Here is a 23,785-nt window from a genome sequence, read left to right on the forward strand (position 1 = left end):
CGTGAGGACCTCCCCTGAATCCAAGAATGCTCTCATAATTATGGCTAAGGGTTTGCTTACTTTCTTTGCTGCCTCCCTTCATATATCTGGATAGATCTTATCCAACCCAGATGCCTTTCTTATGTTTAACTTCAACAATTTCTCCTCCACTTTCCTCTCAGTTATTACAAAGTCATTTAACTATCTATTAGGGTTAGAGAATGTGGCCTCCACTTTTCTACAGAATTCCTTGTGTGAATGTAGATGCAAAATACTCATTCAGTTTGTCAGCTATATGAGCATAATCAACAATCAAATAATCTATATCAAGTGGACCAATCTGATACATTCCCTTCCCTCTAGAGTTTACATAATGAAGTCTTTGCTGTTTTTCTTTGAATCCTTTGCCAAAAATTTCTCATAATCTGCCTTTGCCTGCCTAACCTCAGTTGTGACTTGATTACAGACTAGTTCGTATCTATCATAGCTTCTGTGTCGCGAGATAATTTATTATCCCATGAATTTTTCTTCAATGCAATGAGTCTCATTATTTCATCTGACATTCATTTAAGCCTAAATCCTGACAGTATCTATTAGTCAGTATGTAAAGCCTAGTAGCTTCCTAGTAACTTCCTTAAATGCTTACTATTTAGAATTTCCTGTTGGTAACATCATCAGTTGGTCCTACAGTGTAGAATTTAAAAACTGTTTGAGACAACCATAGCCACCTTTATGAAAGCAAAAACCCCTCCCTTTACCCCCTATGGTAGTTAATCTTTAAGTAAATTCCACATCAGTATACACTGTGATCACTGCCACCAATAACTTCTTTTATCTGCAGATTCTTAATGCATGAATAATCACTGCTGATAATAAGATCAAGAGTATTACACTCTCTGGTTGCCTCTTGCACACATTCTATTGTAGAAAATAGTCATCCAGTAAATCCAGAAAAGTCTTGCTAGTGTCCAAGTGACCAATCCACAAGTTACAGTCAATATCTGGAAAGTTAAAATCTCCCATTATAAGACACTCTGATATACTGGCCTACTATTTCTCTCTACAACTGTTTGTTATACTCATCAGGCCTATAACACACTCCTACTCTCATTTTTGCTTTCCCGGTGCTTATGTCTCACCAAAGTGACTCAACATTGCATTGGCCATCCATGTCAACTGGATGTACTGACTTAGATTTTGTGTGTTTCCTAACTAACAGTATAATTCCTTCTCCCTTTCTATCCTGTATGTCCTTTTTGTACACATTGTACTCCCTAAATTAAAATTCTGCATTCCTTATATCTGTGTGACACCACGTCTCTGATATCCCAAAAATACTCGCCTTTGATGATTTGACCAGCACTTCAAATTCATCATATTTATTTACTATACTCCTTGCATGTATACCTAGCATTGGTATACATGCAATTATTAGCATTAGTAGACGCACATGATGCAAGAAAGCAAGCTTATGCAGCATCAGCCTAAAAAAAAAAAAAAAACCGCTCCCATTTCACTCCTCCATTTGTTCAAAAATACCTGTCCAGCCCAGCATTAAATTTATTTAAGCTATCAACTTCCACAACAAAGGTTGGAAGTCCGTTCCATCAACCAACTACCCGCTGGCTAAAGGCAAACTGCCGCACATCTATCCTACATCTGTCTTTCCTCAATTTGAATTTATGCCCTCTCAAGAGGATTCTTCCTCTTTCTCAGAATGAGCAAGAGAAAGAATCCCATCAGCATTGAGCATGCTCAAACCATTCAAGGCTTTATACACTTCAATCAGATCACCTTGCAGGTGCCTAGTCTCCAGACACTGTAATTTGCAAAACTTAAGCCTTTCTTCATAAGAGCAAACCTTTGTTCCATTCACTAATCTTGTTGCCCTTCTCTGTACTCGTTCCAACAGCTCTACATCCTTCTTAAAATGAGGCCTCCAGACCTATATACAGTACTCAAGGTGTGGCTTGACTATTGCCTTATACAAGGGAATAATCACTTCCTTATCCCTGCTAGAAAAATTCCTATATATCATTGACAAAACACCATGAGCTACTCTTGCAGACCACCTACACTGCTCAGAAAACTTCATATCTGCCTGCACAATTACCCCCAGGTCCTTTTCGTTCTCTACCACTGTCAGTGTAGTACCACAGAGTTGATACGTTACTCTGGGGTTACTGCTTCCCATATGTAGTACTTTGCATTTGTCAATGTTAAACTTCATTTGCCACCTCTAAGACCATCTGTTCAACTTTTCTAGATCCTGTTGCAGCAGCGTACTGTTGTTAGTGTCCTTAACAACCCTGCAAACTTAGACATTAAGCTTGATATACCATCATCAATATCATTTATAAATACAGAAAACAGCAATGGACCCAACACTGAACCCTGAGGGACTCCACTAATAACATTAGTCCATGATGAGCAGTGACCATTGATTACCACTCTGTCTTCTCTTACTCAACCATCCCTTTATCCATAGCAGCAATTTGCCTCCAATGCCACTCTGCTCCAATTTGTTCAGCAGTCTTCCATGTGCAACAGTATCAAAAGCCTTTCTAAGATCCAAATATATGATATCAAAGTTATTCCCTAAATCCAGTTCCTTTGTGACCACATCACAGTATCCAATCAAATTGGTCAAATCATGCTGTGTCTGAGCTATAACTGAAGTCGGTGAAGGTAAAGAAAGCCAACACGAGAATGACGAGAAACGGATAATTTACGCGGAAAATTATTTTCCTGATACGGCACTCTAGCGCTGCTCGCTCGGTAAACAGACGGTAGGTAGGTGTTATCGGTCTGGAGCCAAGTCGAATATATTGAGTGACCGGTAGGCGTGGCAAACAATGTGCTGATTGACAGAAGGGGTGGGAAACAATGTGTTGCGAACACAACACACAATAACATCCGGTCATTTTAGAAGGACTAATGGTAACTTGTCCTAATGAATGCTTTCCATAATGGTAAAAAAAGGTCAGTTACCTCCACTTGAATCCCATGGGAGCTTGAACCCCTCCCAAAATGGAGGGGGTAACCTAACCTTTTTTCTTTACAATCATGTGGACTAGCGCATAAATTGTTTATTAACAAAATATTTTTTTTATTACTGTACTTTTATTTTTAAAGACACTCGTGAAGATACACACGCATCATAACGTCAATCAACACCTCAACAGCTATTCACTATATATATATATATATATATATATAGAGTGAATAGCTGTAGATTCTATATATATATATACACATCCGAGTATGTAAAAAGAAAATAGGATAGTTAATTATATCTATTTTATAATATTATTTCTAATCTGTAATATTAATTCGTCACAGCTTTTTAATTGTACATTTGTATTGCTTATTTTATGTTATTTTTGGCATATATATATTTTTTTCCAGGTTACGTTTAGCACCCGTATAGGTTTTTGATTTTTCTTGAGTAGCTATTTTACTAGCTTTTATTTCATGTTATACATTACAACTTAACTCAAAAAAAAAAAAAAAAAATATATATATATATATATATGTATATATATAAATAGAATCTTTCTTTCTTTCCTTATATTATTTCTTTCCTAACCTAATGTTTAAGGTTAGTCACTAAATATAAGGAAACCATTTCTATTATTTCCTAACCTACCATTTAAGGTCAGGTTATGAAATATAATGAAAAATAAAGAAACCTTTTCCTTTTTTCGTAAACAAGCCTAAATCAACAATATAGTAAAAACACTCATGAACTCCAAAAATCTACTTTTAATAATGAGAAAAAAACATAATGAAGAACATAAAAATGAACAGAATGAAACTTTTATTAATTTAGTTTTCATCAAAAAATCAACCAACATTTTATTTTCCTTACAAATTTCTTCCATCTTTAAAAAATTCATCGCTACTATTACCTGTTTACCGTTCATTACAAAACTATTATGCACCATTCTTTACTCATAAATATACATTATAATGCCAACCAATGACCACACAGTAGCTTGTCCTCTGTCACACCCCACCACCAATCATTTCATCGTTTGCCACGCCTACCTGTCAATCAATATATCCTTCTTGATTTCGGCTCCAGACTGATAACACCTACCGTCTATTTACCGAGCGAGCAGCGCTAGAGTCCGGTGTTGGGAAACTAATTTTCCGTGTAAGTTATCCAACAGTTCTCGTCATTCTCGTGTTGGCTTTCTTTACCTTAGCCCTGAAGTCTTGTCTAGATGATCCTGCAGTGCTTCTTTTACCAGTGCCTCCTTCTGGAACAGAAGTTAAACTAACAGGTCTATAATTACTTGTGTCGCCCTTTGAGCCTCCTTTGTGAATTGGGGTCACATTTGCACATCTCCAGTCCATGGGTACCTCCCCTGAGTCCAAGGAAGCTCTCATAATTATGGCTAAGGGTTTGCTTACTTCCTTTGCTGCCTCCTTTAATATAACCGGATAGATCCCATTCACCCCAGATGCCTTTTTTATGTTTATCTTCAACAATTTCTCCTCCGCTTTCTTCTCAGTTATTACAAAATCATCTAGCTCACTGCCAGAGTTCAATTCACCTCTGGCATTCCCCTCCCTAAATAACTCCTCATGTGTGAATGTAGATGCAAAATACTCATTTAGTTTGTTAGCCACCTGAGCAGGATCATTAACAGTTGATCCAACGATATCAGAACTCTTTGCATCCTTTGCCAAAAATTTCTCATAATCTGCCTTTGCCTGCCTAATCTCCATATATGTGCACCAGTTCTTACTCTTAGTTACCCAAACACAGCCATTGTATTTACTGGTTCCATGACTTCCAGCATTTCTAGAAATCCCTAGCACCTTGCTTCCCAGGCTGCTGCTCATTCCAATAGAAGCAGTACAAGGATTACTTTCACCTCTGCTGCAGTCATTGCTAATCTATTAGTCTGTGTATCCCCCTCAAGCTAGCAGTTTTGCAACACATATAATGCTACCTCGATAGCATCAATAAATATTCTTGCACCTTTCTATTTAAGGGTATCCCATCCCTGTAAAAGCAGTCTCTCCTGTTAACAAGCACAGACTAAGCTGAGAAAAGCTCTACCCCATGAGCCTTGCACAATCTCTCTCCAGGGCCTAACTGATTGACAAAGCTCTCATCATATACTTCCTCCTATAGTGTCTGGCGGAATTGTAGACATTTTCCAATTTAACTCTAACTTGCAACTTTTTTCAATATTGACCTGTATTAGTTACGTAATTCTGCAGATCTCCTACTCTTAATGTCATTAGAGCCAACGTGTACAACAATATCACCTTTTGTGCCCTTAAAAGATGATATCTACTCTGCTCAGGACCAAGATATCGACGAGGAATATTACAACTTTCTGAAAGTGATAAAGCCCAAGAAACCTATAGGGAAACAGAAATCCAAAGAAGAAAAAATTAGTCAAGAAACACTTGTCATGATGAACCGAAGCCGACAAATGAAGAGCAAGAAAAACACTGACAGGGAGAAAATTGAGTATACTGAGTTATGCAAAGCCATTAGAAAGAGACTCAGAGAGGACATAAGAAGATTTAACACAAGAAAAGTAGAACAAGCATTAAGGGAAAACAAAGGATTTAAATAAGCAGCCATGAGCAGTAATACAGAAAGACAAATGATACTGAAACTGAAGAATAGCGATGGTGTACTTATAAACAGCAGAGAAGGCATAATTCAAATAGCAGAAGACTACTATAGAGAATTATACAAGGAGCGAGGGAATGATACCAGCATTGGGGAAGATGGATTGCAAAGTAGCAACACATACGACATACCCGATATTCTTCCTGATGAGGTAGAACATGCATTGAAGAAAATGAAGAATCGGAAAGCCCCGGGGGAAGATGAAGTTACTGTAGAGTTGTTAAAATTGGGAGGAAGAGACATAACACAAAAACTGGCAAGGCTCTTCACAAAGTGCATTAGAAAAGGTGTGACGCCTAAGCAGTGGAATAATGCAATCATAGTTTTGCTGCATAAGAAAGGAGATAAATCAGAAATTGGAAATTATAGACCAATTAGCTTGTTATCCCACATCTACAAGTTGTTCACAAGGGTAGGCGCCTCCGTAGCCAGGTGGGAAGGAGCAGCAGCAGTGCATAGCACACGCTTCTTGATTAGACCGGGGTTCGAGCCCGTCACCACCAAATATGGAGGATGCGGAAAGGTCAGGGAATGACCACCGCATATCCCGGAGCAATATGGCCTTAGTTGCTAATGCTCCTAAAAAAAAAAACCAAAAAAACAAAACACAAGGGTCATTACTAACAGATTAGAAAGAATACTTGATGAGAATCAACCAAAAGAGCAAGCTGGCTTTAGGACAGGATTCTCAACTATGGATCACCTTCACGTAATATCACAGCTAATGGAGAAAGCAAATGAATATAAAACACCATTATGCCTGGCATTTGTGGATTATGAAAAGGCATTTGACTCCATACAGCATAAGGCAATGTTTCGGGCACTGGAAAGACAAGGCATAGATACCCCATATATTATGATTTTGAAGAAAATATATGAGAGTGCTACCTCCTTTATTAGACTAGACAAAGACAGTAGCAAATTTAAAATCGAGAAAGGAGTTCGACAAGGAGACACAATATCTCCGAAGCTGTTTACTGCTGCCCTTGAGGAAGCCTTCAGAAGATTAGACTGGTCGCAGAAAGGAGTCAATGTGAACGGAGAGTACCTAAACCATTTACGATTTGCAGATGACATTATGGTCATAAGCCACGATCCCAAAGAATTAGAGGAAAATCTTAATCAGTTATGCACAGTTAGTAAGGATTTTGGACTAAAGATGAATATGGCTAAAACAAAAGTAATGATGAACAAGTATGCCACTGAAAGGGAAATAATGATTGAAGGAGCAGTAATTGAAAAGGTGGAGTCATATACTTATCTGGGACAAGTTATTAGCTGTAATAATGATAAATGGCTGGAAGTCAAGAGAAGAATAAATTTTGGATGGATAGCATTCAGGAAATATAGTCACATACTGAAGAGCAATATCCCAGTTTGTCTGAAACGTAAAATAATGAACCAATGTATACTTCCCACCATGACTCATGGAAGTGAAACTTGGGCACTCACCAAAAGAATGGAAGAGAAGCTGAGAACTACACAGCGAAGAATGGAACGAATTATATTGGGAATCAGACTGTTAGATAAGAAGAGAAACACATGGATTAGGCAGCAAACTCAAGTAAAGGACATTCTTATCAAAACTAAAGAACTAAAATGGTCTTGGGCAGGACACATAGCTCGAAGACATGATGACAGATGGACTAAGAAAATAACAGAATGGTACCCAAGAGGTGCTAGAAGAAAACCTGGAAGGCAAAGGCGGAGATGGATAGATGAAATTCATGAGTTTTTGGGTAGTAAATGGATGGCCAGTGCTCAAAACAGAAGGAACTGGAAAGTTGCTGGAGAGGCCTTCATCCTGCAGTGGATTGAAAATGGCTGATGATGATGATCTACTCTACAACTTTTGCCTCTGACAGACATATCCTGGTCCTGTTTCACCTATCCTTTTTGCACAATGGTATGTCTGTCAGAGGCAAAAGTTGATGACATAGAGCAGATATCATCTTTTAAGGGCACAAAAGGTGATATTGGTGTACACGTTAGCACTAATGACATTAAGAGTAGGAGATCTGCAGAATTACTTCACCAAATACGGAGGATGCGGAAAGGTCAGGGAATGACCACCGCATACCCCGGAGCAATATGGCCTTAGTTGCTAATGCTCCAAAAAAAAAAAAAAAAAAAAAACAACAAACAGCTCCTAAAAACCAAATAACAAACAATAACAAGCGGAATTACTTAACAAGTATAGGTCAATGTTGAAAAAAGTTGCAAGTTAGGATTAAATTGGAAAATGTCTGCAATTCTGCCCAGACATGGCATGTTAATATTTTAAGCATTAATACTTCAACATGCCATTAAAGTATTAATGCTTAAAATATTACCCTGCCTGTCAATGTTCATTGGTCAGATGGATGAAACCACCTTGATGTAAAAATTATTATTGCTAGTATATTATATAAATTAAACAAATTGAATATGCAAAGATTTTAACTGATCAAAATATGATTAGGGCAGAAAGGAGTTCAATAAAATATGATAAAGTAAAGCCTTTGGCTCCTGATTTATTTTATTACAATACTGTTTAACTATTCCTCAAATACATTAATATAATTATTTTATTTAATATAAAATTAATGTATTATTTTATTAAACCATACTTTCTCTTTTTATGAAGGCTTCATTTAATTTTTTGGACATATATTACATGGCAAAACTTTCATTACCCTGTATTTTAGACTGTAAAACTCATTTTGTCTCAGCTGTAGCCGACAGCATCTGCTTTCGTTGCCCTACCTCAAACAGATTTTCCCACATATATTCAATTCAATGTGATAAACTGGAGTTGTGTTATTGGAAAACTGATTGAAAGTATATTTTGTGGACAAATAATGCTGAAACCTCTTGCAAGTGAAGAATGCTTAAAAAATAACACTTAGGTAACACTGAAACAGGAATGGCGAACTTTTGCATGACACAGGTAATCTAAAATTCGATAATTTTAGACTGCCTGTGACAGCAAGAAGGTTATTTATTTTCATGATTTAAAAAACTCTGGTGAATTTTATATTGAATTAATATATTTTAATAATAAAATAAATTTTATTTAAGCCAGTAATAAGACTGAATTTGCTCCCAAATAAAGATTTTTATTCTCCTCTAATAAACAAAAAAAGAAAAGAAAAAAGGGAATAGTGCAGCATATATAGATAAACATAGATTGAGAGAGAGAGAGAGGGAAGGATAGTTTTCTAAACTGGTGAAGTTTCTGATCTAGTCTGAGTTAGTTAGTTAGTTATTCGGTTTTTAGGAGCATTAGCAACTAAGGCCATATTGCTCCGGGATATGCGGTGGTCATTCCTTGACCTTTCCACATCCTCCATATTTGGTGGTGACGGGCTCGAACCCCGGTCTAATCAAGAAGCATGTGCTACGCACTGCTGCTCCTGCCCACCTGGCTACAGAGGCGCCGATCTAGTCTGAACATGGTGACAATGAGGTTGAGATCGGTAAAGATCTCAACCTTATTGTCGCCATTTTCATCATTAAATCAATTAGTAATTACATATTTTGAAAATATATGTAAAGCTAAGAGTTGTATCAGTCAAATCCGATTTTTAGGCACATTAGCATATATGTGTAAAGCACTATCTGGTTTCACCATGTCCATCTGCATGTAATAACTCAACTGCCAGTCGGTGGATTTTCATGAAATTTTATATTTGGCTCTATTAGAAAGATTTGTCAAGCCATCTCAAATTACATTAAAATCACACCAATAGAAATCTGGCAATTATTTTTTTATGCATATCATAAAAGACTATACATATACTGTATATTGTAGCTGAAGAACTGGATATTATGTTTGTTGCCATGAGCCGACTGGAGGGATGAATTGGCAATATGGCAGATGCTCAGAAATGAAATGTTCACAGTTTGTGCATAAAAGTCATTGCTTTTTGTTTGTTTGTGAGGTTATCAATTACTAAATATATAAAATCATGAATTATATTAATCACAGGAGAAACATTTAAATTTCAGTTGCTACTGAAATCCAGGAAGAAATCAGTAAACTACATTATGTCAAGTATATTATAATTTATTAAATCAATCACGGCCTGAAAATACATGATACATTTCATACACTGTTGATTATAAAGTATTACAAAACATGGAGTGAATATCATGTTGACAGGAATGTCCACACTGAAGAGAAAATCAGTTTTATATATTTTTAATTAATCAATTAGTAATTAAGTGGTAACATTATAATTAGTAATTTACTTTTCACTAATCACAGAAAAAAAAATTCGATTTAATAAAAAAATTCTTATATACCTGAAATATAACGTATTGCATACACTAAATAATAAAACAACAAAGAATGATTTTTAATAGTAATGAAATACAATTTTATTATCCAACCGATGGTACGATGGCACGAGAAACTCCCAGTGAAGGGGGAGCAATCTTTGCTCATTCTTTAATCCCCATTAAATGACATGATTTCTTTGTGGGCTATTTCCATTAAGGACTGATTTTAAAATACTTATACTCCACAATAAAGAAAATTTATTCAAAAGCATAATATTCCAGAACCTAACCCAGTTCCTTGATCATATGCAAGGTTTTATCTTGAATGTGATCCAGGAACCAAGGTAGTTTCTATAACATTATGCTTTTGAATAAGTTTGTTTTAATGTGGAATACTCGTGTAATTAATTTGAAGTCAATTTTTAATGCTTGTTCCAATTTTTTAATGTAAAAAATTATTTATATATGTATACAAACACAGCCTTGGTCATCCCACAACCATTTTGTTAAGGCCTATCAATCTATATGTTGTGTAATTGAAAGGTTTTGATGACATTATTGAATGTACACAGTGCCAACTGGAAAACGAGACTGATAAACAAGTGCTGGTGCTGCCATCTACTAGAAGTAAACATAAAAGGAAGTGGTTCCCCCTTGAACACTGCAGTAAAGCTCAATGAAAACTGCCACCATTTCAGAATGTAGTGCGAGCTGAACTGCATGTCTCTCCTGTATCTGTGTTGTGGAGGGACAATGGCATAAAGAGCAAACATCAAGTTTCATGTTTGACTGGACAAAATTGCATAAAAACATTTCAAATAACAAAGCAGAAGCAAGTGTATGGAGGGAATTGTCTGTCTCATGCACATATTCGAGTGGCATAAATGTTTCGCCCAGGGAAAAGAATCACTAGAAGATGACGAATATCCGGACTTGCAAAAACAGTTCAAATGCCAGAGTTGATTGAAAAGGTGTAGGAAATCATTACCAATGACTGATGTGTAACACTCTGAATGATTTTCAAATCTGTGTACTGATAAAGAAACCATTTGACAAATAATAACCCAGGATTTGAAGAAAGCAAAAGAAAACACAAATTTGTGCTGTTTGTTCCACATTTGTTAACAGATGGTCAACAACAGGTGTGAGCTGAACATTGCATAGAACTCACTGAGGCCACTGACAGCAAACCCAACTTCCTAAATTTGATCATTATCGGTGACAAGATATGGTGTTTTCAGTATGACCCCGAAAGAAGTCATTTTAAATGGGCAAGGGACTTTTGGGCTGCCCTGTATAAACTTGCTCCCTTGAATAATTTTACTAATACTAATACAGTAAAATCCCATTACAACAAATACTGTTTTAACAAAAATATCACTATGACCAAACTATTTCCAGGTCCAAAATGAACTCCCCTTATTATTAATGCTTTATAAATCTCAATATGGACAATAATTATTATGTAAAAGTTTAGAACAATGAATTATGAAAGAAAAAAACTGTGTGTAAAATTTATGATAGTTAATACAGGAACCAATAAACACCAAACTGCATTTGAACTTAATAGATACCTTAAATAAGTGTCCTATGTTGGTTCCTTATAGCTTATTATTATCATACCATATAAACATATCTTTACTAAAATTAAGATTACAATAATTGAGAAGTTTTAATTAAATTACAGAAAGGCAACAGTACTGGGAGAACAGTCAATGTATGTTTATTATAAATCTTTTTTATTAATACTAATAAATACAGAAAACAACAATAGGCCCAATAATGAACCCTGGGGCCTCCACTAATAGCATTAGTCCACAAAGGGCAGTGTCCATTGATAATCACTTCTGTCTTCTACCACTCAACCATCCCTTTATCCATAGCAGTAACTTACAACACTGCTCCAATTTGTACAGAAGTCTTTTGTATGCAACAGTATCAAAAGCTTTCCTGAAATCCAAGTAGATGATATCAAAATTATTTTTTTGCATCCAGTTCCTTTGTGACTTCATCACAGTATCCAATTAAATTGGTCAGAAAAGATTTCTCCTTAACAAACACATGCTGTAACTGAAGTATAAGTGCACACCTGTCTAGATGATCCTGCACTACCTCTTTAACAAGTGACTCCACTATTTTCCTTATAAGAGAAGTTAAGCTAACAGGTCTGTAATTATCCCTTTTATGTGCCATCGTGAATTGGGATACATTCACACATTTTCAGTCCATGGGGACTTATCCTGAATCCAAAGATGCTCTCATAATTATGACTAAAGGTTTGCCAACTTCATTTGCTGCCTCCCTTAATATAACTGCATAGATCCCAACCACCCCAAGTGCCTTTCTTATGTCTAACTTCAATATCTTTTACACTTTCCTCTGTTATTATAAAATCATTTAGCTCTCTGTTAGCCTTTGATGAACTTCATGCATCCACTTTCCTAAAGAATTCCTCAAGTGTGAATGTATTTGCGAAATACATATTCAATTTGTCAGCAACCTGAGCAAGATCAACAGTAGAACCATCGATATTAAGTGGATCAATGCGATTCATCCCCTTCCTTGTAGTATTTACATAAGTAAAGTCTTTGCTGTTTTTCTCTGGATCCTTTGCCAAAGAAAATTTGCTTTAGCTTGCCTAACCCCTTTGTCACTTTATTGCAGACTAGTTTATATTAGGCTTCTGTAACACCTGGTAATTTATACAAATCCCATGAATTTTTCTTCTCTGCCACAAGTCTCATTGGTTCAACTTACATCCATTTAGGTCTAAGTTTTGAATAGTATTTCTTAGTTGATATAAAAAGCCTCATAGCTTCTATGATTATTTCCTTGAATGCTTTCCACTTAGACTTTGCCGATGATAATATCATCAATTAATCCCATTGTATATATACATAGAATTTGAAAATTGTCCGAGATCACTGCAGTCACCTTTAAGAAAGAAAAAACCATTCCCTATACCCTTGATGGTAGTTACATCCTTATGTAAATCTCACATCAATACACCCTGATCAGTGACACCTAGTGGTTCTTTTATCTGCAGATTCTTAATGTCCGAATATTTACTGCTAATAATCACATCAAGAGTATTACTCTCTCGTTTTTAAATAAATGCAGCCTGGAAAACAAGATACAGGGCATTTCAGAGACTGCTGGGAGTCATTGCGCTACAAGTAAACACATGGGTTGTATTAGGGTAGCTAAGAATAGGAACAGGTGCATGTATACTTTGAGGTACTGCTCAAAACATCAAAGGCAGATATTGTTGGGATATCAGAGATGTGGTATCACACAGATATAAGGAATGCAGAACTGGAATTTGGGGAGTACAATGTGTACAGGAAGGATAGACAGGATAGGAAGGGAGGAGGGGTTATGCTATTAGTTAACACAAAATCCAAGGAAGTGAAGCCAGTCAACATCGCTGAACAGTGCACTGTCGAGTCAGTTTGGTATGACATAAGCATTGGGCAGGACACATAGCTCGAAGACATGATGTCAGATGGACTAAAAAAATAACAGAATGGTATCCAAGAGGAGCTAAAAGAAAACATGGAAGACAAAGGCGGAGATGGATAGATGAAATTCACGAGTTTGTGGGTAGAAATGGATGGCCAGTGCTCAAAACAGAAGGAACTGGAAAGTTGCTGGAGAGGCCTTCATCCTGCAGTGGATTGAAAATGGCTGATGATGATGATGATGAAGCATTGGGAGATAAAAATTGAGAGTAGGAGTGTGTTATAGGCCTAATGACTCTGATGATTATAATAAGAAACTGTACAGGGAAATAGAGTGGGCCAGTAAATCAGAGAGTCTTATAATGGGGGATTTTAATTTCCCAGATACTGACTGGAATTTGTGGGTTGGTCACTCACACACTAGCAAGGATTTTGTGGATTTATTGGATGATTGTTTTCTACATCAGCATGTTTGGGAGGCAACTAGAGGGAGTAATACTCTTGATCTGATTATCAGTAGTGATTCTTCATGCATTAAGAATCTGCAGATAAAGGAACCACTAGGTGGCAGTAATCACAGTGTGCTGAAGTGGGATTTACTCAAAGAGGTAACTACAATCAGGGGTAAAGGGAAGGGTTTTTGCTTTCGTAAAGGCGACTACGGTGGTCTGAGACAGAATTTAAATTCTATACAGTGGGACCAACTGATGCTACCAACAGCAGATTCAAAATGGGAAGCATTCAAAGAATTTATCTTGGAAGCTATTCGGCTTTACATACCAACTAAGAAATATTGTTCAAGGTTTAGGCCTAAATGGATGTCAGATGAACTAATGAGACATGTGGCAGAGAATAAAAATGCATGGGATACATATAAATTAATGGGTGACATGGAAGCCTATGATAGATATAAGCTGGTCTGTAACCAAGTCACCAAGGAGATTAGGCAGTAAAGGAAGATTATGAGAAATCCTTGGCAAAGGATGCAAAGAAAAACAATAAAGAGTTCTTTACCTATGTAAACTCTAGAAGGAAAGGGATGAATCAGATTGGTCCACTGGACACTGATGGTTCAACTGTTGATGATCCTGCTCAGGTGGTTAACAAACTAAAGGAGTATTTTGCATCTACATTCACCCATGAGGAGTTAAGCAGGGAGGGGAATGCCAGAGGTGAGTTAAACTCTGGCAGTGAGCTAGATGATTTTCTAATAACTGAGAGGAAAGTGGAGGAGAAATTGTTGAAGATAAACATAAAAAAGGCACCCAGGGTGGACGGGATCTATCCAGTTATATTAAAGGAGGCAGCAAAGGAAGTAAGCAAACCCTTAGCCATAATTATGAGAGCTTCTTTGGATCAGCAGAAGTACCCATGGACTGGAGATGTGCAAATGTGACCCCAATTCACAAAGGAGGATCAAAGAGCAACAGAAGTAATTATAGAACTGTTAGTTTAACTTCTGTTCCAGGGAATTAATGGAGGCATTGGTTAAAGAAGCACTGCAGGATCATCTAGACAAGACTTCAGTTATAGCTCGGACAGAGCATGGTTTTGTTAAGGGAAAGTTTTGCATGACCAATTTGATTTTTTTTTTTTTTTTTTTGTAAACCCCAAACACGAGAGGTATCAGAACCTATAGTACTTAGTACCATGCTTGGGTTGGAGGTTGAGAAGACGAAAGAAGATATTTGTTGACATTGGACTTGAACTTCTGTAGACTAATTTTCAGGAAATACGTAAGAAGGAAGGTTGTTCCAGAAAACGGCAGTTGAATGAAAAAACGGGGAAGATGAAAAGTTGGTTCTGTGAGTTTGAAGTTGGACAGTAAATGGATGTTGGCTGGTGGTGGCACATGTTCGGACTGTTTTGAAAGGGAGAGTGGAAATTATAGAAACCAATTCAGAAGAACAGTGCCCATGGAAGTATCTGTAGAAGAGGCATGCAGCAGAAACAGCACGTCTATGAGACAGCGAGCAGAGAGACTCTGTTAGAGATGAATCATTAATTAACCTAATTGCCCTCTTCTAAATGGAATCAAGAAGCCTGAGAGAGGTTTTGGGGGCACCACCCCAGATGTGGGAACAATATTCCACAGCAGGGCAGATTTGAGATTTATACAGAGTGAGCAGCTGTTTGGAAGAAAATTAATGCCGAGAGCAAAAAGGAAAACCAAGTTTTTTTAGATGCAGAGGAAGAAATATTTGTAATGTGCTTGTGCCAAGTGAGATTAGAAGTCAGGGTAATCCCCAAAAGAGATATATCATTTTGCTTAGAAACCGGAGTGTCACTAAAGAAAAGCATAGGAGCCGAAGAATCCTTTTTGCGAGATATAAGACAAGACTGAGTTTTAGAAGGGTTGAAATCAACTAAGTTGTCTTTGCCCCACTGGAGAATTACATGAAGATCAGCATTTAAGAAATTGGTAGCAGATTTTCGAGAAGTTGAAGCTGATTGATCAGAGCAAGGTTTCTCAAAATGGAAAGTAGAATGCAATGTGCTATCATCAGCAAAACTATGGATAGGATTTCCAGTCAGTGGAAGAAGGTCATTAATATACAAGAGGAAAAGAGTGGGGGAAAGAACTGAACCTTTATTAGTGGAGAAGTTAGAAGACAGAGAGCCATCTACCATCACCCTCAGTGAGCGATCAGAGAGAAAACTGGATAACCAATTACTAAAAACAGTTGGCAAACCATAAGATGGAAGCTTGTTTAGAAGACCTTTATGCCAAACACGATTGAAAGCCTTTGAGATGTCAAGAGCAACTACTTGTGTTTCACCGAACCTTTCCATTGAATTAGTCCATAAATGGGTAACATAAACCAGAATATCACCAGTGGATCGACACTGACGGAATCCACACTGGCGATAGTTGATCAGACGGAAGGTTTCTAGGTTGTTCGTAAGAGTTGGTGGTTAATTTAGAAAGAGTAGAAGTAATTGCTAAGGGACGATAATCGGATGGGAGGGATTTGTCACCCTTTTTAGGAACTGGCTGCACATGAGCAAATTTCCAAGCAGAAGAAAAAACACCTTTGGAATATGAAAGTGAAAAATGGCGGCAATGAATAGGAGTAAGTTCAGGAGCACAGGTTTTGAGAACAAGTGGAGAAATACCATTGGGACCTGGATCTTTCTTAGCATCATGATTCGTCAAAATCCTTCTGACATCCTTTTGACAGAAGACCACAGAAGGCATTGAATGGAGCGTGTTGGGAATGGTGGGAGGTGTTTTACCAAGATCATTAATACATGAGTTGGAAGAAAAATGGGATGCTAGCAGGTCAGCTTTATCCTTGGCTGAAGTGACAACAGAACCATCTGGTTTGGACAGAGGTGGGAGCAGAGATGGGCAAAAGTTGCGGCCAATAGCCACAACTTGACACGATTTGAGAAAACGTTGACATCAGAAGTTTTAAAACAGTAATCCGACCAAGGAAGAGAAGAAATCTCGCAGGTAATCCCATTTTGCATTCTTGTAATGCCAAACAACACGAGGTTGTGAATAGCCATGAGATAAAGGGTCCATTGGAGAAGAGACAATCACCAAGTTGTGATTTGAAGTTGTTTGTTTGTTATTTGGTTTTTAGGAGCATTAGCAACTAAGGCCATATTGCTCCGGGATATGCGGTGGTCATTCCTTGACCTTTCAGCATCCTCCGTATTTGGTGGTGACGGGCTCGAACCCTGGTCTAATCAAGAAGCGTGTACTACGCACTGCTGCTCCTTCCCACCTGGCTACGGAGGCGCCGTGATCTGAAGTGCCTAAAGGAACCTCTCACTTCAACCGTGTACTTAGAAGGGTTGTTTGTGAGAAAAAGATCAAGCGTGTTGGCTGTATGATTAGGATTGTCCGGTATTCTTGTAGGTAAATGAACAATCTGTGGAAGGTTATTAGTAATTGCAAAAGCCTCAGCATCTCGACCACCAGCTAGTTCGGTGTGACTAGAAAATGGAAGCCAGCTGGAGTTGTGAACATTAAAATCAGCAAGGAAAATTACCTCACTGTTAGGAAAGTTGGACTGGAGAAAGTCAAGTTGCAAAGAGAGGAAGTCAAAGAGCTCCAAGTGATTAGTGGAGTTGGGAGAACGGTAGAGACAACAGATGAATTTGACACAATGAGGTAGAGAGATTTTAAGTCAGAGAAGATCAAAGAGAAGATTCCAAATTGCCAAGTCTCTGACAGGGAATATCAGAACAGACATATGCACAAGTACCACCTTTGAGGCGAAAGGAATCATACAGCGAATAACTTGGGCAACTGAGATGAGCAGTAGTTGAATCAACCGATAACTGAGATTCTGTCAGGAAAAAGTACATGGGGTTTGGCAGACTGCAAATGGAAATGGACATCATTGAGATTAGAATTGAGACCACGTATATTTGTGAAATGAATTAAGAAGTGCTTAGGCGGTTTAGATCTTTTCGCAGATAAGCTTGCTCTATTAATTTGACAATTCGTGGTGTATTCATTAGAAAGAAAAAGTAATGAAATTTTTCGATATGGTGTACACATGGTAAGAATATACCCAGATCCTTGACATAACGTGGCCTCGACAATGCTCCCCGCATACACACTACTCGGACTCCCTCCAGTCACTATCTGGCAGAGTAGAGGTAGCAAGGTTATACACTAGCTGATCTGGAAGCCTCCTAGAGGGTTACCAATAGGTTCAGTCCAGTGTACTAACTAGCGGCTGGCCTGCAAACACCGTTTTAGAGCTGTACCCTCAAAATGTAAGGAATATTGGATCTCGCCACGATGTTCATCATAATTCAAAAGTCATCAATCATACTGCATGATTGAAAATATAGGGAAGGGTTGACCAGAACTTAGCTCTAGAGACTAAACATGGATTCCACCACTTCAAGCCTCCAATAAGCAAAGTGGTGGTATTGCAACGGTTGATGAGAGTCATCTACCGCCTAGTACAGCCTGGTAACATAGAGGGGCGGCATTCCTTCATGTAGTGTGGGCGCCACACCTCGACCCCTGCTTACGTTGGTTCACACCTGGGTGGTCACCCACCATTTACTTGTGCATGGAGGTTATTCCAAGGATTACTAACAGTCCCACCATCGCGAAGGTGCAAGCAGAGGATTTGGCTGTCACAGACCATCCGGACTTCGCCCAAATTGGGTCCACTTGACTTGAGTGTCACCCGAATATCAGTTCCATCAGCGTTTTAGACTCTCAGGTAGCAAGTACAGCTTGCCTTGCATATTTGAAGGAATGTCTGTGACAACCTCAAGGACCATACTGGATACTATGATGTGGTCACAAAGGAACTGTATGCAGGGAATAACTTTGATATCATATATTTGGATCTTAGAAAGGCTTTTGATACTGTTGCACATGGAAGACTGCTGAACAAATTGGAGCAGTGTGGCAATGGAGGCAAATTGCTGCTATGGATAAAGGGATGGTTGAGTGAGAGAAGACAGAGTGGTAATCAATGGACACTGCTCATCGTGGACTAATGTTATTAGTGGAGTCCCTCAGGGTTCAGTGTTTGGTTCATTGTTGTTTTCTGTATTTATAAATGATATTGATGATGGAATATCAAGCTTAATGTCCATGTTCGTATCGTCCAAAGACGATACGAAGGTTGGCAGGGTTGTTAAGGACACTAATGACAGTACGCTGCTGCAACAGGATCTAGAAAAGTTGAGCAGATGGACTGAGAGGTTGCAAATGAAGTTTAACATTGACAAACGTAAAGTACTACATATGGGAAGCAGTAACCCCAGAGTGACTTATCATCTCTGTGGTACTACACTGACAGTGGTAGAGAACGAAAAGGACCTGGGGATAACTGTGCAGGCAGATATGAAGTTTTCTGAACAGTGCAGATGGTCTGCAAATGTAGCTCATAGTGTCTTGTCAATGATATACAGGAATTTTTCTAGCAGGGATAAGGAGGTGATTATCCCCTTGTATAAAGCAATAGTCAGACCACACCTTGAGTACTTTATACAGGTCTGGAGGCCTCATTTTTAGAAGGATGTCGAGATGTTGGAACAAGTACAGAGAAGGGCAACAAGATTAATGAATGGAACAAAGGGTTGCTCTTACGAAGAAAGGCTTAAATTTTGCAAATTACAGTGTCTGGTGATCTGATTGAGGTGTATAAATCCTTGAATGGTTTGAGCATGCTCAATACTGATAGAGTTCTTCCTCTTGTTCAGAATAATCATTTGAGAGGGCATAAATTCAAATTGAGGAAAGACAGATGTAGGGTAGATGTGTGGAAGTTTGCCTTTAGTCAGCGGGTGGTTGGTTGGTGGAACAGACTTCCATCCTTTGTTGTGGAAGTTAATAGCTAAAATGAATTTAAGGCTGAGCTGGACAGGTACTTGGAACGAATGGAGGGGTGAAATGGGAGCATGTTTTTTTTTTTTTTTTTTTTTTTTGGCTGATGCTGCATAAGCTTGCTTTCTTGCATCATATGCCTCTACCAATGCTAATGCTAAAATCCTACATCAGTACACTGTGATCACTGCTATTCAGTTGGTCTTTTACCTGCAGATTTCCAATGCATGAAAATCCAATAAACCCAGAAAAGTCTTGATAGTGTGTGAGTGACCAACTCACAAGTTCAATTCAATATCTGGAAAGTTGAAATCCCCCATAATAAGATGTTCTCATTTACTGGCCCACTATTTCTCTCTACAACTGTTCATTGTACTTATAAGAGTCATTATGCCAATAACACTCCTACTCTCATTTTTGCTTTCCTGGCGCTTATGCCATACCAAACTGACTCAATTTCACTCATGTCAACTAGCTGAACAGCCTTAGACTATATGTGCTTCTTAACTAAGATCATATTCTCCCCCCTCTCCTAATTTGTCACTCCTTTCAGTACACAGTGTACTTTCCATATTCAAATTCTACACCCCTTATATCTGAGTGGCACCACATCTCTAATACTCCCAAAAATGTCTGTATTTGATGACTTGACCAGCACTTCAAATTCATCAAATTTATTTATTATGCTCCTAGCACTGGTGTACATGCAAGTATACTTGCACCTGTTCTTACTCTTATTTACGCTAACACAGCTGAAGCATTTACTTGTTCCATAGTGATTTACGTTAGGCCTTAAAATCCCCACACTGCTGCATGTTCCAATAGAAGCAGTGCAAGGATTAATTTTACCTCTGCCTGCAGCTATTGTTAATCTATGAATGTGAATTCCCCCAACCTAGCAGTTTTTCCAACACACGTAACACTGCCTCAATAACATTAACATATATTCTTGCACCCTTTCTATATAAGTGTATCCCATCCCTGTAAAAGCAGTCTCTCCTATTAACAAGCTCAGACCACAGTGAGAAAAATTCCACCCCAGTACCTTGCAAAATCTCTGGGGCCGAACTGATTGAGAAACTCTCAATCATAAAGTCCCTCCTGTCATGTCTGGGCAGAATTGCAGACACTTCCAAATTTAACCCTAACTCTCGAATTTCAACTTTCTCAATGTTGTCCTGTACTTCTTAAGTAATTCCAATGTGTACAACAATATTACCTTTTGAGCCTTTAAAAGTTGATATCTGCTCTGCAATATCATCAACTTTTGTCTCTGGCAGGCATACACTGGTCCTATTCCAAGATGCAGGTGATACTAAAGTTATTCATCCAAATAATGGATGAATTCCTGGTGCATCCTTCTACACTGAAGGATGAGAGAATGGATGTATTGTGGTTTCTGGGATTTTTGTACATGTCAAAAAAGGGATTTTTGTATATGTCAATTAATTACAAAGATATAGATCCCATCACAAATTACAAAGATATAGATCCCATCACAAATTACAAAATATAGATGGCAGTTTATATATAAAATAAACCATTAACTTCCCATAATATGTAGCATATTTAAATGAAATACTACTACATTGTTAATAGCAAATTACATGGAAAGTTATAATTTCACTTTCAGAATGAAAATACACACAAATTCCACATCAATGCTATTGATCATGTGATTTTCACATGGCAATTCACATTTGCTTTAGTAAATGCAGTAGATGATGCTATTAAACAGAGCATGTTCTCTAAGCATTTGCACATTTTGTGATGTTAAATACAGGTGAGCTGAATTTCATGAAGTTTCATAAGCATTCATCAATGCAATATACCTCCACTTACTACAACTTGATTACACATTCAAGCATAGAAAACAAAAAAACAACAAAAATTAAACAAAAAATGTATTGTATATACACACACTGGTCAGCTAGTGACCAGTAACTTTCCCCAGGCAATAACATGTAGTTATGCTTGTTTGTTTTAGAGTTTTATGGAGCATTAGCATCTAAGGCTATAATGCGCCACATGTAGTTATGCTAATAACTTGATAACTCATAGCGTGTATATGAGAAATGAAGTGACATCCTGATCCAACTATTAATGTTAACTATAACAGTGCATATATCATAACTATTACAAGTTTGTTGTATTGCATTTTCAGAAAAAAATGCATTATTATTACTTTTTAAGGAAAGATAAAACTGTACAATAATATGTAGTTACAACAATGCATACTGTTTATTTCTTAGCTTAGTTTATCCATCTACAGGTTAAAGAAACCTGCATTTTTACCAGCAAATAAAAAGCAACGTTATATTGGGTTATCCACTTATGAGCAACACACAATCAGTGGTGTGTACTAAGGTAAAAACAGTGCACATGACTTAAATGGATAGTGAGATACTTTTAGACAGGTGACAGAAAGCAGTTCATTGTCTACAGAAGAAGCTATGTTTATTTTTGAATACCAATCTGCATCAAAATAATTTTTGTTATGTCAAGAGACATTCAATAATAAATATCTAAATAGTCCTATACAATATAAGACTATAACAAAATACTAAGAACTGAATTTGTGCACTGTACAGTTGCATAAGCCTCAGTAAAAAGAGAAAATATACAAGCAACACGAACACTTACACCTTCTGTAAGTTTTAATTAAATTCTGCTTTTGTTTTATAAAAAAAATTAAAAAAACGTATACTGCACACTCTGTTGCATTTTAACTGGATAACCTTGTATAAGAAAAATAACATAAGCAATTCTGTTTTAAGAAATAATTAAAATCCAAGTAAAGTGCCTCGCTCTCTCCTTACATATAGTAGCTAAGATCTTTTGCGGGGAATCGCCCATCGTGGAATTGTTTTAGGAAGATGATTTATGATATGTCCGAAACAGCAGATACAACATGATATCGTATATATTAATATGAATATATAAAACTGAAGTAACATGACATGTCATGGAGTTGTGTATACCTAAGCGAAATGCCGCTACACCTAAGCGAATCTTTTACTCCTTATGACAAGCTTATAAACATATATACTAAAATTTGTCAAAACGCGAAAATGGGGAGAAAACTACTACCTGTAGCTATAACAGTGAGCCGACTACGTGTCATTCCCGTTTTTCTATACTACTGATATTTTTCATAACTTGTTGATATTTGGCATGACTCATAAAGTCAACCACATTGATAGTAAAAAATGGTGAGAATGATACTCGCCCAAAATATTAGGAAACGGTATTAAAAAATAAATGTGGTATAAAGGTGTAATAATTTTAAAATACCTTTCTGACTTCTTACACACTCACAACCTACTCATTGAAAACATATCAACTGGCTGTTATTTAGAAAACCTGCGCTAATATTATCTAAAAAAAAAAAAAAAATCCACAAATTATTCGTTTGCCTAATCTCAAAATTTCTCATAACATGCTCACTGATTCGCCATGCATGTGGAAATGACGTCACAGGAATGAACATTAAACCACTGACGGTATTATATTTGGAAAATATATGTATTTTATAATAATACCATACATACAATTTAAACTAATGATCTCCCACAGCTAATAATCGGCATAATATAGGCATTATGAAATCAGCTGCTTTCAAAACAAATATTCATCCTAAATAGCTCATACTTCTTAGACGAGAAGTATATACCTCTCAGATGGAAGTGCAGAACACACAAAACAATCAAAAAAATAATAATAATAAAATAAAATTAATTAATTAAAATAAAATAAAAACTTTATACGACGCACTCAGTCCACTGGTCTGTTTCTCAATTATACAAATAGCCATATAACTAGGAGGAGCAAGCAGGCACTTACCAGGAGTGTGTCAAAACGGTGGGGGCCTAGAATTAAAAAATAATACAGTACAATATATTATACACTATGGTGTCAAAAGTAACCGGATTCCTGCATGTTTCAAAGAATCTTTTATCGACACAATAGACCTCACGAGTAGCCAGTGAATATAATCATAGCCTTCCCACACCGGGTGGAAAAGCTTAACTTCGAATTCATCACAACGTGATTGGGTTAATCGGGCGAGGGTTGCATTTTTTTTTTCTTTTTTCTTTTTTGTAACTC

The 23,785-nt window shown here is 37.2% G+C and overlaps 1 protein-coding gene across 4 annotated transcripts in view; it reads right to left on the minus strand.

Annotated features, from left to right (window-relative positions):
* Positions 1–23,334, minus strand: part of TM9SF4 (transmembrane 9 superfamily protein member 4) — a 141,236-nt gene extending 117,902 nt beyond the window's left edge. The window contains exon 1 of one of the 4 annotated variants that reach the window (XM_090373238.1): positions 23,230–23,334. The gene's annotated coding sequence lies outside the window, so the exon portion shown is untranslated. The other 3 variants (XM_090373235.1, XM_090373236.1, XM_090373237.1) reach the window with 3 other exon arrangements.
* Between the last annotated feature and the right edge of the window lie 451 nt (positions 23,335–23,785).

The sequence above is a fragment of the Mastigoproctus giganteus genome, chromosome 5 (genome assembly GCF_048544385.1).
Source record: "Mastigoproctus giganteus isolate SK-2022 chromosome 5, ASM4854438v1, whole genome shotgun sequence".
Taxonomy (NCBI): Eukaryota; Metazoa; Arthropoda; class Arachnida; order Uropygi; family Thelyphonidae; genus Mastigoproctus; species Mastigoproctus giganteus.